Source organism: Apium graveolens, chromosome 2 (genome assembly GCF_009905375.1).
Source record: "Apium graveolens cultivar Ventura chromosome 2, ASM990537v1, whole genome shotgun sequence".
NCBI classification, from domain to species: domain Eukaryota; kingdom Viridiplantae; phylum Streptophyta; class Magnoliopsida; order Apiales; family Apiaceae; genus Apium; species Apium graveolens.
In genome coordinates, this window is record NC_133648.1 from 14,441,451 (window position 1) to 14,451,292 (window position 9,842).

The 9,842-nt window shown below is 31.4% G+C and overlaps 1 long non-coding RNA gene across 1 annotated transcript; it reads left to right on the forward strand.

The window, feature by feature from the left end:
* Positions 1 to 6,034: 6,034 nt before the first annotated feature.
* On the forward strand, positions 6,035 to 6,961 carry LOC141705824 (uncharacterized). The gene is made up of 3 exons (XR_012568490.1): positions 6,035 to 6,231; positions 6,413 to 6,545; positions 6,752 to 6,961. It is a non-coding gene; the product is annotated as an uncharacterized LOC141705824 (long non-coding RNA).
* The last annotated feature ends 2,881 nt before the right edge of the window (positions 6,962 to 9,842 follow it).

The window sequence follows — 9,842 nt, forward strand, 5'->3', positions numbered from 1 at the left end:
AGTTAACTACTGGTTTACACAGTGTATAATAAGACATGCTATTAACTTTAGTAAACTGTCACTTGTCATTTCCATTTCAGGAAAAGTGTATCGTCCATTTCTGGCTTAGCATATCTTTGCAGATTTTGTTAACTTTGATCTTCCTTTTTGTCAGTTAATCTTCACCCTTCATCTTGAACACTCTTCAAGTGGCTTTTTGTAGACTTGTCAATACAGCTAGTTGGATTGTTTTTTTATTAGAAATCTGGGATATTGAACTGGTCTGCAAATTGTACTTTGAGATTTTACCTCGAGATCTCCAGTTTGGTTTATAGAGAACTTGACATCTCGATAAGTATATTGGCTTATCGAGATCTCTAATGCTTCATTGTAAATTTAACTTGTAGAGGTCTTTGAGTTCTCTATAAGAGAATTTGGTTTGTCGAGATCTCTAGTCTTCATATCTTCACTATGACTTATCGATATCTCTGAGTTCTCTAGTGACTTATTGTTTTATCGATAACTCAGAGTTCTCTAGTCAAATTTGACTTGTTGATAACTCAGAGTTCTCTAGTGAATTTTAGCTTATCGAGATCTTTGAGTCTCTGATGGAATATGACTTATCGATAACTCAGAATTCTCTAATGTATGTTGACTTGTCGATAACTGTGAGTTCTCTAGTAAAGAAATGACTTGTCGATATCTCCAATCTTCATGTCTTCAATTTGGCTTGTCGATATCTCGGAGGTTCTCTATAAGTAATTCCGGAGTTCTCGAATCACTTCTCTTTAATACTAAATCTATGACTTGTAGAGATCTTGACTTAGAACATTTTTCGCAAAACAGATTTATTCAACTCCAAGCTTCTTCATAGTTCTTCTGAGGCATGATCTTCTTGATCTTCTTCCAGATAGAATTCTTAGGCTTGATACTGTTTAAAAGAAAAAGACTCAAGTCTGCTCTTTGACATTTTTACAGATTTTAATGTTACAATACAAACTGCAAACTAAGATTACAATACTTAGTCTTTCTAAAGTACAGGCATGTCTTGCACAACAATAGTGATCATGTACGTTTTCCTTTTAGTCTTGAGTCCACAATCAACACTCAATCCGCAAAAAAACACTAATTTATAAGCTGATTATTAATAGTACAACCACATACATGTATATAATATATCCATTCCATTCATGTCCATCTGAAATTGCCATACATAATACATCTTTACCTGGTCTTTCGAGTATAAATAATCAAATTACACCACAGAAACAAAAGATAAATATCTTAAATTTAGCTACAAATTTAAGAACAACATTTAAGAATATTCACTACAAGAAAAATGTCATCAGACAACACCCATCAGACAACGCTTGACCAAAAAAGTGTTGCCCAGAAATTTTACACAACAGTTTTTTAAAAACCAGAAAACGGGTGTTGTGTGAATCCCTTTACTACAATAGGTTTAAAACTGTTGTCTAGCATATCGTATCAGACAACCGTTTTATGAGATAAGGTGTTGTTTAAATAAAAAGATTTCATCATTCCTACAATGCTTTAAAAACTATTGTCTAGGTAATCGACACAGACAAGCCTTTCTAAAGATATGTTGTGCAAATGAGGTAGTTTGTACAACAGTTTAATTTTGCATTGTCTGAAAGTAATGGAGACAACGTTGTGAAACACCGTTGTTGGAATGAGACAAGTGTTTTCTCAATGGATTAGTTAAGCTGGAATCAAACAACGTACTTCCATTGTGTTGTCTAAATATCACTTGACATACAAGTGTTTTTATTCTGTTGTATGTCACGACATCACACAAGCGTTTTGCTCATAAAACCATTGTCACTTGTATTGGTGAGCTGGTATAATGAGAGACGTTCATTAAGAGGAGATGAGGTGGCACCATGTGATTGGTGAAAAAACATTCACTTGGATTGTTGAGTTGGTGTAATAAGAGCAGTTGATTGAAAGTATATTTAATATCAGCCATTAGATTAAAAAACGCTGCTACGCTTACACAACAGCTTTTGTTCAAATAAATGTTGTCAATGTTCATCTAAGACAACCTTTTTTCATAGAAAACCGTTGTCTGTAAGTCTGATTCTTGAAATTTCAGAAGCATTGCTTGTGATGAGGTGGCACCATATGATTGGTGAAAAAACATTCACTTGGATTGTTGAGTTGGTGTTATTAGAGCCGTTGATTAAAAGTAGATTTAATATCAGCCGTAGGATTTAAAAAAGTTGATCATCTAAAACAACGGTTTTTTTTTCAAAAAAACTGTTGTCACTATTTATTTCAGACAAGACTTTTTCATAGAAAACCGTTGGATGTTGCCTCGTACTAGATTTTTTTCCATACCCGATAAAAGAGATAATTTTTTAAAATTATTTTTTAGATGATCCAACCATACGGATGTTAAGAAATACTTATTTTAGTCACATGAAAAAAGTATTAAAAAATTTCAAATTCATCTCGAATGTCAAGATTAGAAAAATCTGGTAAAAACACTACTTCCCAACACGGGATTCGTTCCCGATGAACAAGATAAATTTTTTAAATGATTTTTTTGACGATCCAACCGTACGGATGTGAAGATATACTTATTTTAGTCACATGAAAAAAGTATTAAAAAATTTCAAATTCATCTCGAATGTCAGGTTTAGAAAAATCTGGTAAAAGCACTACTTCCCAACATGAAATTCTTTCCCGATGAACAAGCTAATTTTTTTAAACGATTTTTTCAACGATCCAACCGTACGGATGTTAAGATATACTTATTTTAGTCACATGAAAAAAGTATTAAAAAATTTCAAATTCATCTCGAATGTCAGGATTAGAATAATCTGGTAAAAGCACTTCTTCCCAACACGGGATTCGTTCTCGATGAACAAGATAATTTTTTTAAAAGATTTTTTCACACTTGTTTGTGATGAGGTTGCACCATGTGATTGGTGAAAAAACATTCACTTGGATTGCTGAGTTGGTGTAATAAGAGCAGTTGATTGAATGTATATTTAATATCAACCATTAGATTAAAAAACGCTGCTACGCTTACACAACAGCTTTTGTTCAAATAAATGTTGTCAATGTTTATCTAAGACAACCTTTTTTCATAAAAAACCGTTGTCTGTAAGTCTGATTCTTGAAATTTCTGAAGTGTTGCTTGCGATGAGGTGGCACCATGTGATTGGAGAAAAAACATTCACTTGGATTGTTAAGTTGGTGTAATTAGAGCCGTTGATTAAAAGTAGATTTAATATCAGCCGTAAGATTTAAAAAAGTTGATCATCTAAGACAACGGTTTTTATCAAAAACCCTGTTGTCACAATTTATTTCAAACAAGACTTTTTCATAAAAAACCGTTGGGTGTTGCCTCGTACTAGATTTTTTTCATACCTGATGAAAAAGATAAATTTTTTTAATGATTTTTTAGAGGATCCAACCGTACGGATGTTAAGAAATACTCATTTTAGTCACATGAAAAAAGTATTAAAAAATTTGAAATTCATCTCGAATGTCAGGATTAGAAAAATCTGGTAAAAGTACCCCTCCCGACAACGAGACTTGTTCCCGATTTACAGGATTAATTTTTTAAAATGATTTTTCGACGATCCAACCGTACGGATATTAGGATATATCGATTTTAGTCATAAGAAAAAATTATTAAAAAATTTGAAATTCATTTTGCATGCCAATATTAGAAAAATCTGGTAAAAATACCCCTCCCGACAACGAGACTCGTTCCCGATTTACAGGATTAATTTTTTAAAATGATTTTTCGACGATCCAACCGTACGGATGTTAGGATATATCGATTTTAGTCATAAGAAAAAATTATTAAAAAATTTGAAATTCATTTTGCATGTCAGGATTAGAAAAATCTGGTAAAAGTACCCCTCCCGACAACGAGACTCGTTCCCGATTTACAGGATTAATTTTTTAAAATGATTTTTCGACGATCCAACCGTACGGATGTTAAGATATATCGATTTTAGTCATAAGAACAAATTATTAAAAAAATTGAAATTCATTTTGCATGCCAGGATTAGAAAAATCTGGTAAAAGTACCCCTCCCGATAACGAGACTCGTTCCCGATTTACAGGATTAATTTTTTAAAATGATTTTTCGACGATCCAACCGTACGGATGTTAAGATATATCGATTTTAGTCATAAGAAAAAATTATTAAAAAATTTGAAATTCATTTTGCATGCCAGGATTAGAAAAATCTGGTAAAAGTACCCCTCCCGACAACGAGACTCGTTCCCGATTTACAGGATTAATTTTTTAAAATGATTTTTCGGCGATCCAACCGTACGGATGTTAAGATATATCGATTTTAGTCATAAGAAAAAATTATTAAAAAATTTGAAATTCATTTTGCATGCCAGGATTAGAAAAATCGGGTAAAAGTACCCCTCCCGACAACGAGACTCGTTCCCGATTTACAGGATTAATTTTTTAAAATGATTTTTCGGCGATCCAATCGTACGGATGTTAATATATATCGATTTTAGTCATAAGAAAAAATTATTAAAAAATTTGAATTTCATTTTGCATGCCAGGATTAGAAAAATCGGGTAAAAGTACCCCTCCCGACAACGAGACTCGTTCCCGATTTACAGGATTAATTTTTTAAAATAATTTTTTCGACGATCCAACCGTACGGATGTTAAGATATATCAATTTTAGTCATATGAAAAAATTATTAAAAAATTTGAAGTCCATCTTGCAAGACAGGATTAGAAAAATCTGGTAAAAGTACCCCTCCCGACAACGAGACTCGTTCCAGATTTACAAGATTAATTTTTAAAATGATTTTTTTGACGATCCAACCGTACGGATGTTAAGATATATCAATTTTAGTCATATGAAAAAATTATTAAAAAATTTGAACTTCATCTTGCATGTCAGGATTAGAAAAATCTGGTAAAAGTACCCCTCCCGACAACAAGACTCGTTCCCGATTTACAAGATTAATTTTTAAATGGTTTTAGGATCATTTTGCATAATATTAATATATATTAACGTTAGCTATATAGAAAAATAATTGAAATTTTTTCAAATTTGTTTCAAATAATTTTATATAAAAAATTATGTGAAATTATTTAAAATAAATATTATTCTATTAATATAAAGTAAAATAAAGATACGTATTTAATTATAATATATAAATAAATAAATAGGAATAGAAAATTTTGGTAAAAGCGCGACTTTCGAACACGAGACTCATCCCCGATTAACTAAATAAAATTTTTAAATGATTTTTTCGACGATCCAGCCGTACTGATGTGTACATAAATTATTATTTTTTTGCTAAATGATACATAAATTCATTTAATTCATATAAAAAAGTATTAAAAAATTTCAAATTTATCTTGAATGTCAAGATTAGAAAAATCTGGTAAAAACACTACTTCTGAATATGAGACTCGTACGATAAATTTTTTAAATGATTTTTTCAATGATACAAGATGTTTAGATATACTCATTTCATTCATATTAAAAATTATTAAAAAATTTCAAATTTATCTTGAATGAAAGGAATATAAAAATCTTGTAAAAACACTACTTTTGAACACCATACCCATCCCCGATTAACGCTCCAATGGTACTGATGTAGTGATTTTATTTATTTAAAAGTATTTTAAAATTTTTACGTTACACCTGAACAACAAAAAAATCTAGTAGGAGCACTATTTTTTTAAATGAGATTGCTTAAATGTGCGTAATATTAAGATCTTGAAATTAATTTTAATTCTGTTTCATAAACATATAATAAAAATAACTAAATTTTCTAACAATACATGTAATCAAAAATTATTTTTTTTTTCCTTTATCACCTAAATTTAAAGTTTTTATTTAGTAAATTATTTTAAATTCCCTCGTATTGTTTCATCCCCCTTTGTCAATATTTCAGTTCCCCCTTAAATTACAAATCCCCCTTTTATCTCTCACAAACACTACCGCCATAACCCTAAATATGGGCCGCTCTATCTTTTTCTCTCATAGCTGCTCTTTTCCTCTCCCAGCCTCTCCCCTAATTCCTCTATCTCCCATTTTTCTCCACCTCAATATGTCACCGTCTTTGCTATTAGAACCCTATTTTATCCATGTCAAATTTTCTCTAAACTCTCATCTCTTTCAATTCAAATTGAAAACCAGGTCTCTTAAGGAATAACCCCAACTTAATTTATTCAAAAGCTAGATTCTCAAACACAAACCATTGTTCGATTTGTTAAGCGAAAGGTATTTACTTGTCTTGTTTTTTTTGTTTTTTGTTTACCTTGTATTGAATTCTTATATATTGAATTTGGGGGTTTTTATTGGTGTGTGTTTTAATTAGTTAAAAACCGATTTCTGTTGTATATTTTTCCTTTTTCCTTTATGGTTAGGGAGCTCTGTTTTGTCTCTCACCCTGTTCTTTTAGCTTGTATTTGTAGGTCGATAGATGAATACAAATTACTGTAATTTACGGAGTAGCTGATTCCTCTATAATGTTCCAAGTTGTATCCACCAGATATACTGATTCTAGTACGGTGCAAATTGCTATTGGTGACAAGGTACCTACAATCCTCTTTTTCTACACTAAATATACTAGAACACAAGAAGAAAATCCGAACATATATTTACTTAGATAATACTTAACATTGTAAATTAATGGGTTTAAATATGTACTGAATCGGACATAAACAAAATCATAATCAAAGTATATTAAGTACCAAGAAAAATGTTAAGTATATTAAAGTGTTTTTTTGTTTTTTTGCAGGTTCTAGCTAGTTGAAGTATAATGTAGTTCAATAATTTGGAAACTCTCGACGGGCCTTATGTTCCCAATGCTCTTGAGTTTGTGGTTTTATTACAATTTCTTAACTTTTTATGCTTTTTTCATGGTTGAGTTGGTAAACTAAATTAAAGCAACAGAGATTATCTTGCAATTGCTGATTGATTCTAATTTTATAGTCCGTAGATGACGAAAGTGAGGACGAGTTCTTAAAACTGAAAGCAACCATTGAGTGGCTTCTTTGTGACAACACTGCACCAGTCAATAAGAAAGTAATGTATGAGGTTGGTTGTTCTTTATTTTTTTCAATCTTCCCGCTTCTATGTTACGGTATCATTACTCCTATTCATTTGCTTCATAAAAAGTCAAAACAGTCATCAGTATTAGCTTTTAGCATGCTAAACCCCTTATACTTGTGGTCATGAAACAGGAATTTCAGAATGACAAACAAAGAAGGAAGAGACTGAAACTCCTCAAATACAAAACTGTATGATATGGCCTGAACTGTATCACATCTTTACTTGTATCTTTCATTTGTTATTCATTTCTAAAATTTTCTCGCTAGTTAAGATATTAAAGAAATAGTCTAGTTCTGAGTTGACTTCATTTAGTAACTAGTAAGATTGAAATTGTGATATAAAAATGATCTGTCTTGAGACAACTGTTGAATGATTTTGCAATGGTAGATGGTTTCTTTTTATTCAACTAGTGAACAAAACAAGATATGTTACTAGTAGTGTCTACCAGTAGGTATAGTTAATCTAGCAGGCTTATTTGTTCTCCTGGAGCATAAGTTGATTAAGGTGCAGTCTGGATTGCGACTTAAGAGCTATGAGCACCCGTGGGGATACATTTTTATAGAATTCCTGATATTTCACTTTTGGAGAATGTACATAACAAATTATTCTTGTTAATAATGTATATAGATTTAGTGTGACTAGCTCTTTTGCATCCTGCAGTTCGTATTGTTCTCCCACTCAGCTAACAATATTCATAATTGTGTCCCCTGAATTTTAAGTTCAGTTCCCCCATAAAGTATAACATTTATTTATTTTATGCGTAGAAAATATCCGTGAAAGAAAAATATAAGTTGTTATATTATAGTGTTAAGGGAGTTCTTATTTCTTAGGCAAAATAATATGTATCGCTTTTACTTCATAAGTTCAGTGTACAAGTGAAGGTATGACGTAACAATGTAGCTTAAGAAGTCTATGTACTGATTTATTAGCAACACTAATGATGATGTGTTGAACAGGTGTTTTCAAATGATGTACTGATGGGAGAACATTATGCCAGTAGTACTGTACGTTTTTGTAGTAGTGTCTGTAACCTTAAATGTTGAAATATGGACGTTTATTTTAAGGGTTTTTGAAACTATTTTTAGGTAATCAGCTAGCTACAAAGCAGCTGAACTATTTATGAAAAAAGAAGCATAATTATGGATTACTTTACAAATCTATGTGCCCTGGTTTACAAATTGCCTTCTGTGTATGTTTGTGGCCTCCTTTTATTTGGAAATTTTGAGAACCTAGCATGTAGTTTGTCAATCTTATTTTAAGTGAATTTTATGTGTACTTCGACTTTCTCTACAGATTGTCGGGATAGATGATTTGAAAAAGGAGGTTGACAAAAGAGGAAAAGATGAAGTTGTAACAAGCAGGACCTCCCAATCTTCACCAAGAGAAACTGCGAGGAAAGGTGGTATCTTTACAAAGCAGGACATTGACAGTCTCTTCATGGAAGTGAGCCAGGTGACACTATGGGCATTTGTTTATTTTCTATTACGTCTTGGTTTGATTTCACTTTATATTAAGAGATCCAGTTCTTTGTTTTTCTTATAATGCAGGAAGGAAAAGAATATTAACTTAAGAGTGGTTGTCGATTTATTTTGAAGATTGTTTTCTCCAGATTGGGAAATTGCCTATCACAAGCTGTAATGATATTGCAAGGACAACATAGCTCTTGCGGAAAACGTGAAGAGAACCTGAAAAGTCCAAGTGAGCTCTGAGTAGCCAACATCAAATCCTTGTAGACTCTATATTTTCTTTAATTTTTAGTAGAAATCTTAGACTCATGAAGGCAGTGATATCAATATGCTTTTAGCTTTTGTATAACTATGTTGTTGTAATTTTCGATCATGGATTAACTTTAGAACTTTTGTTTAGATTTACAAAGTTAATTTCATTTGATTACTTGTTATATTTTGTGTAAGACAACGCTTTTAAGAACCAAGCTTCATTAAAATATCATGTCTTTAATACTAAAACAATGCTTTCGAACACAAAACTTTGGTGCAAAATTAACTTTCACAACACTAGTAAACCATTGTCTATATAATATTAAGATATTGTATCAAAGGTATTCATGCAATACATTTGGACAAATAAACAGTTGTATGTATCTGATCATGCCATACATTAAAATCCAAAACTGTTGTGTGTAGAAATTTATTACAAGAGTTCTACGAGCTCAATTTCATTTTTGTTGTCTATCTGAATACACAACAACGTTTATACAACAACAAGTGTTGTAGGATTGGCTTTAATGTTATACCTTACTCAACGGTTTTCTGAGTTTCTGAGAACCCTTGAGTAATGTCGCTTGTTACGACGAAAACAAGCAAAAAACGTTGTCTTTTCTGGATGTAATACAACGGGCTTAATCCATAATCATTGTCTGTATAATCTCAGACAATATTTTTTAGCCGTTGTCTGATCCAACTAACAGACGGCGGCTCAATAGTCAACGGGAAAATAGGGTATCAGACAACGGACATAAACCGTTGTTGAAGCTTGTTTTCCTTGTAGTGATTACTAGTATATAATATGTGTGTATTTGATGATGTACAAGGGACCCTTTTGTAGTTTTACTAAAGTAAAATTTATGAGTTGAGTGTTTAAATGACATTGTAATTTGGTAAATTATTTTTGTGATATTAAAATCACACTTAACACGTGTCGGGTATGTCAGGTGTATTGTATTTGTTTACATTAATCAGCTCCTTAATATATAATGTATCATTTTCTAATTTATCATACAAGATTTATATTCATTTTATTTTGTTGATTAAATTATC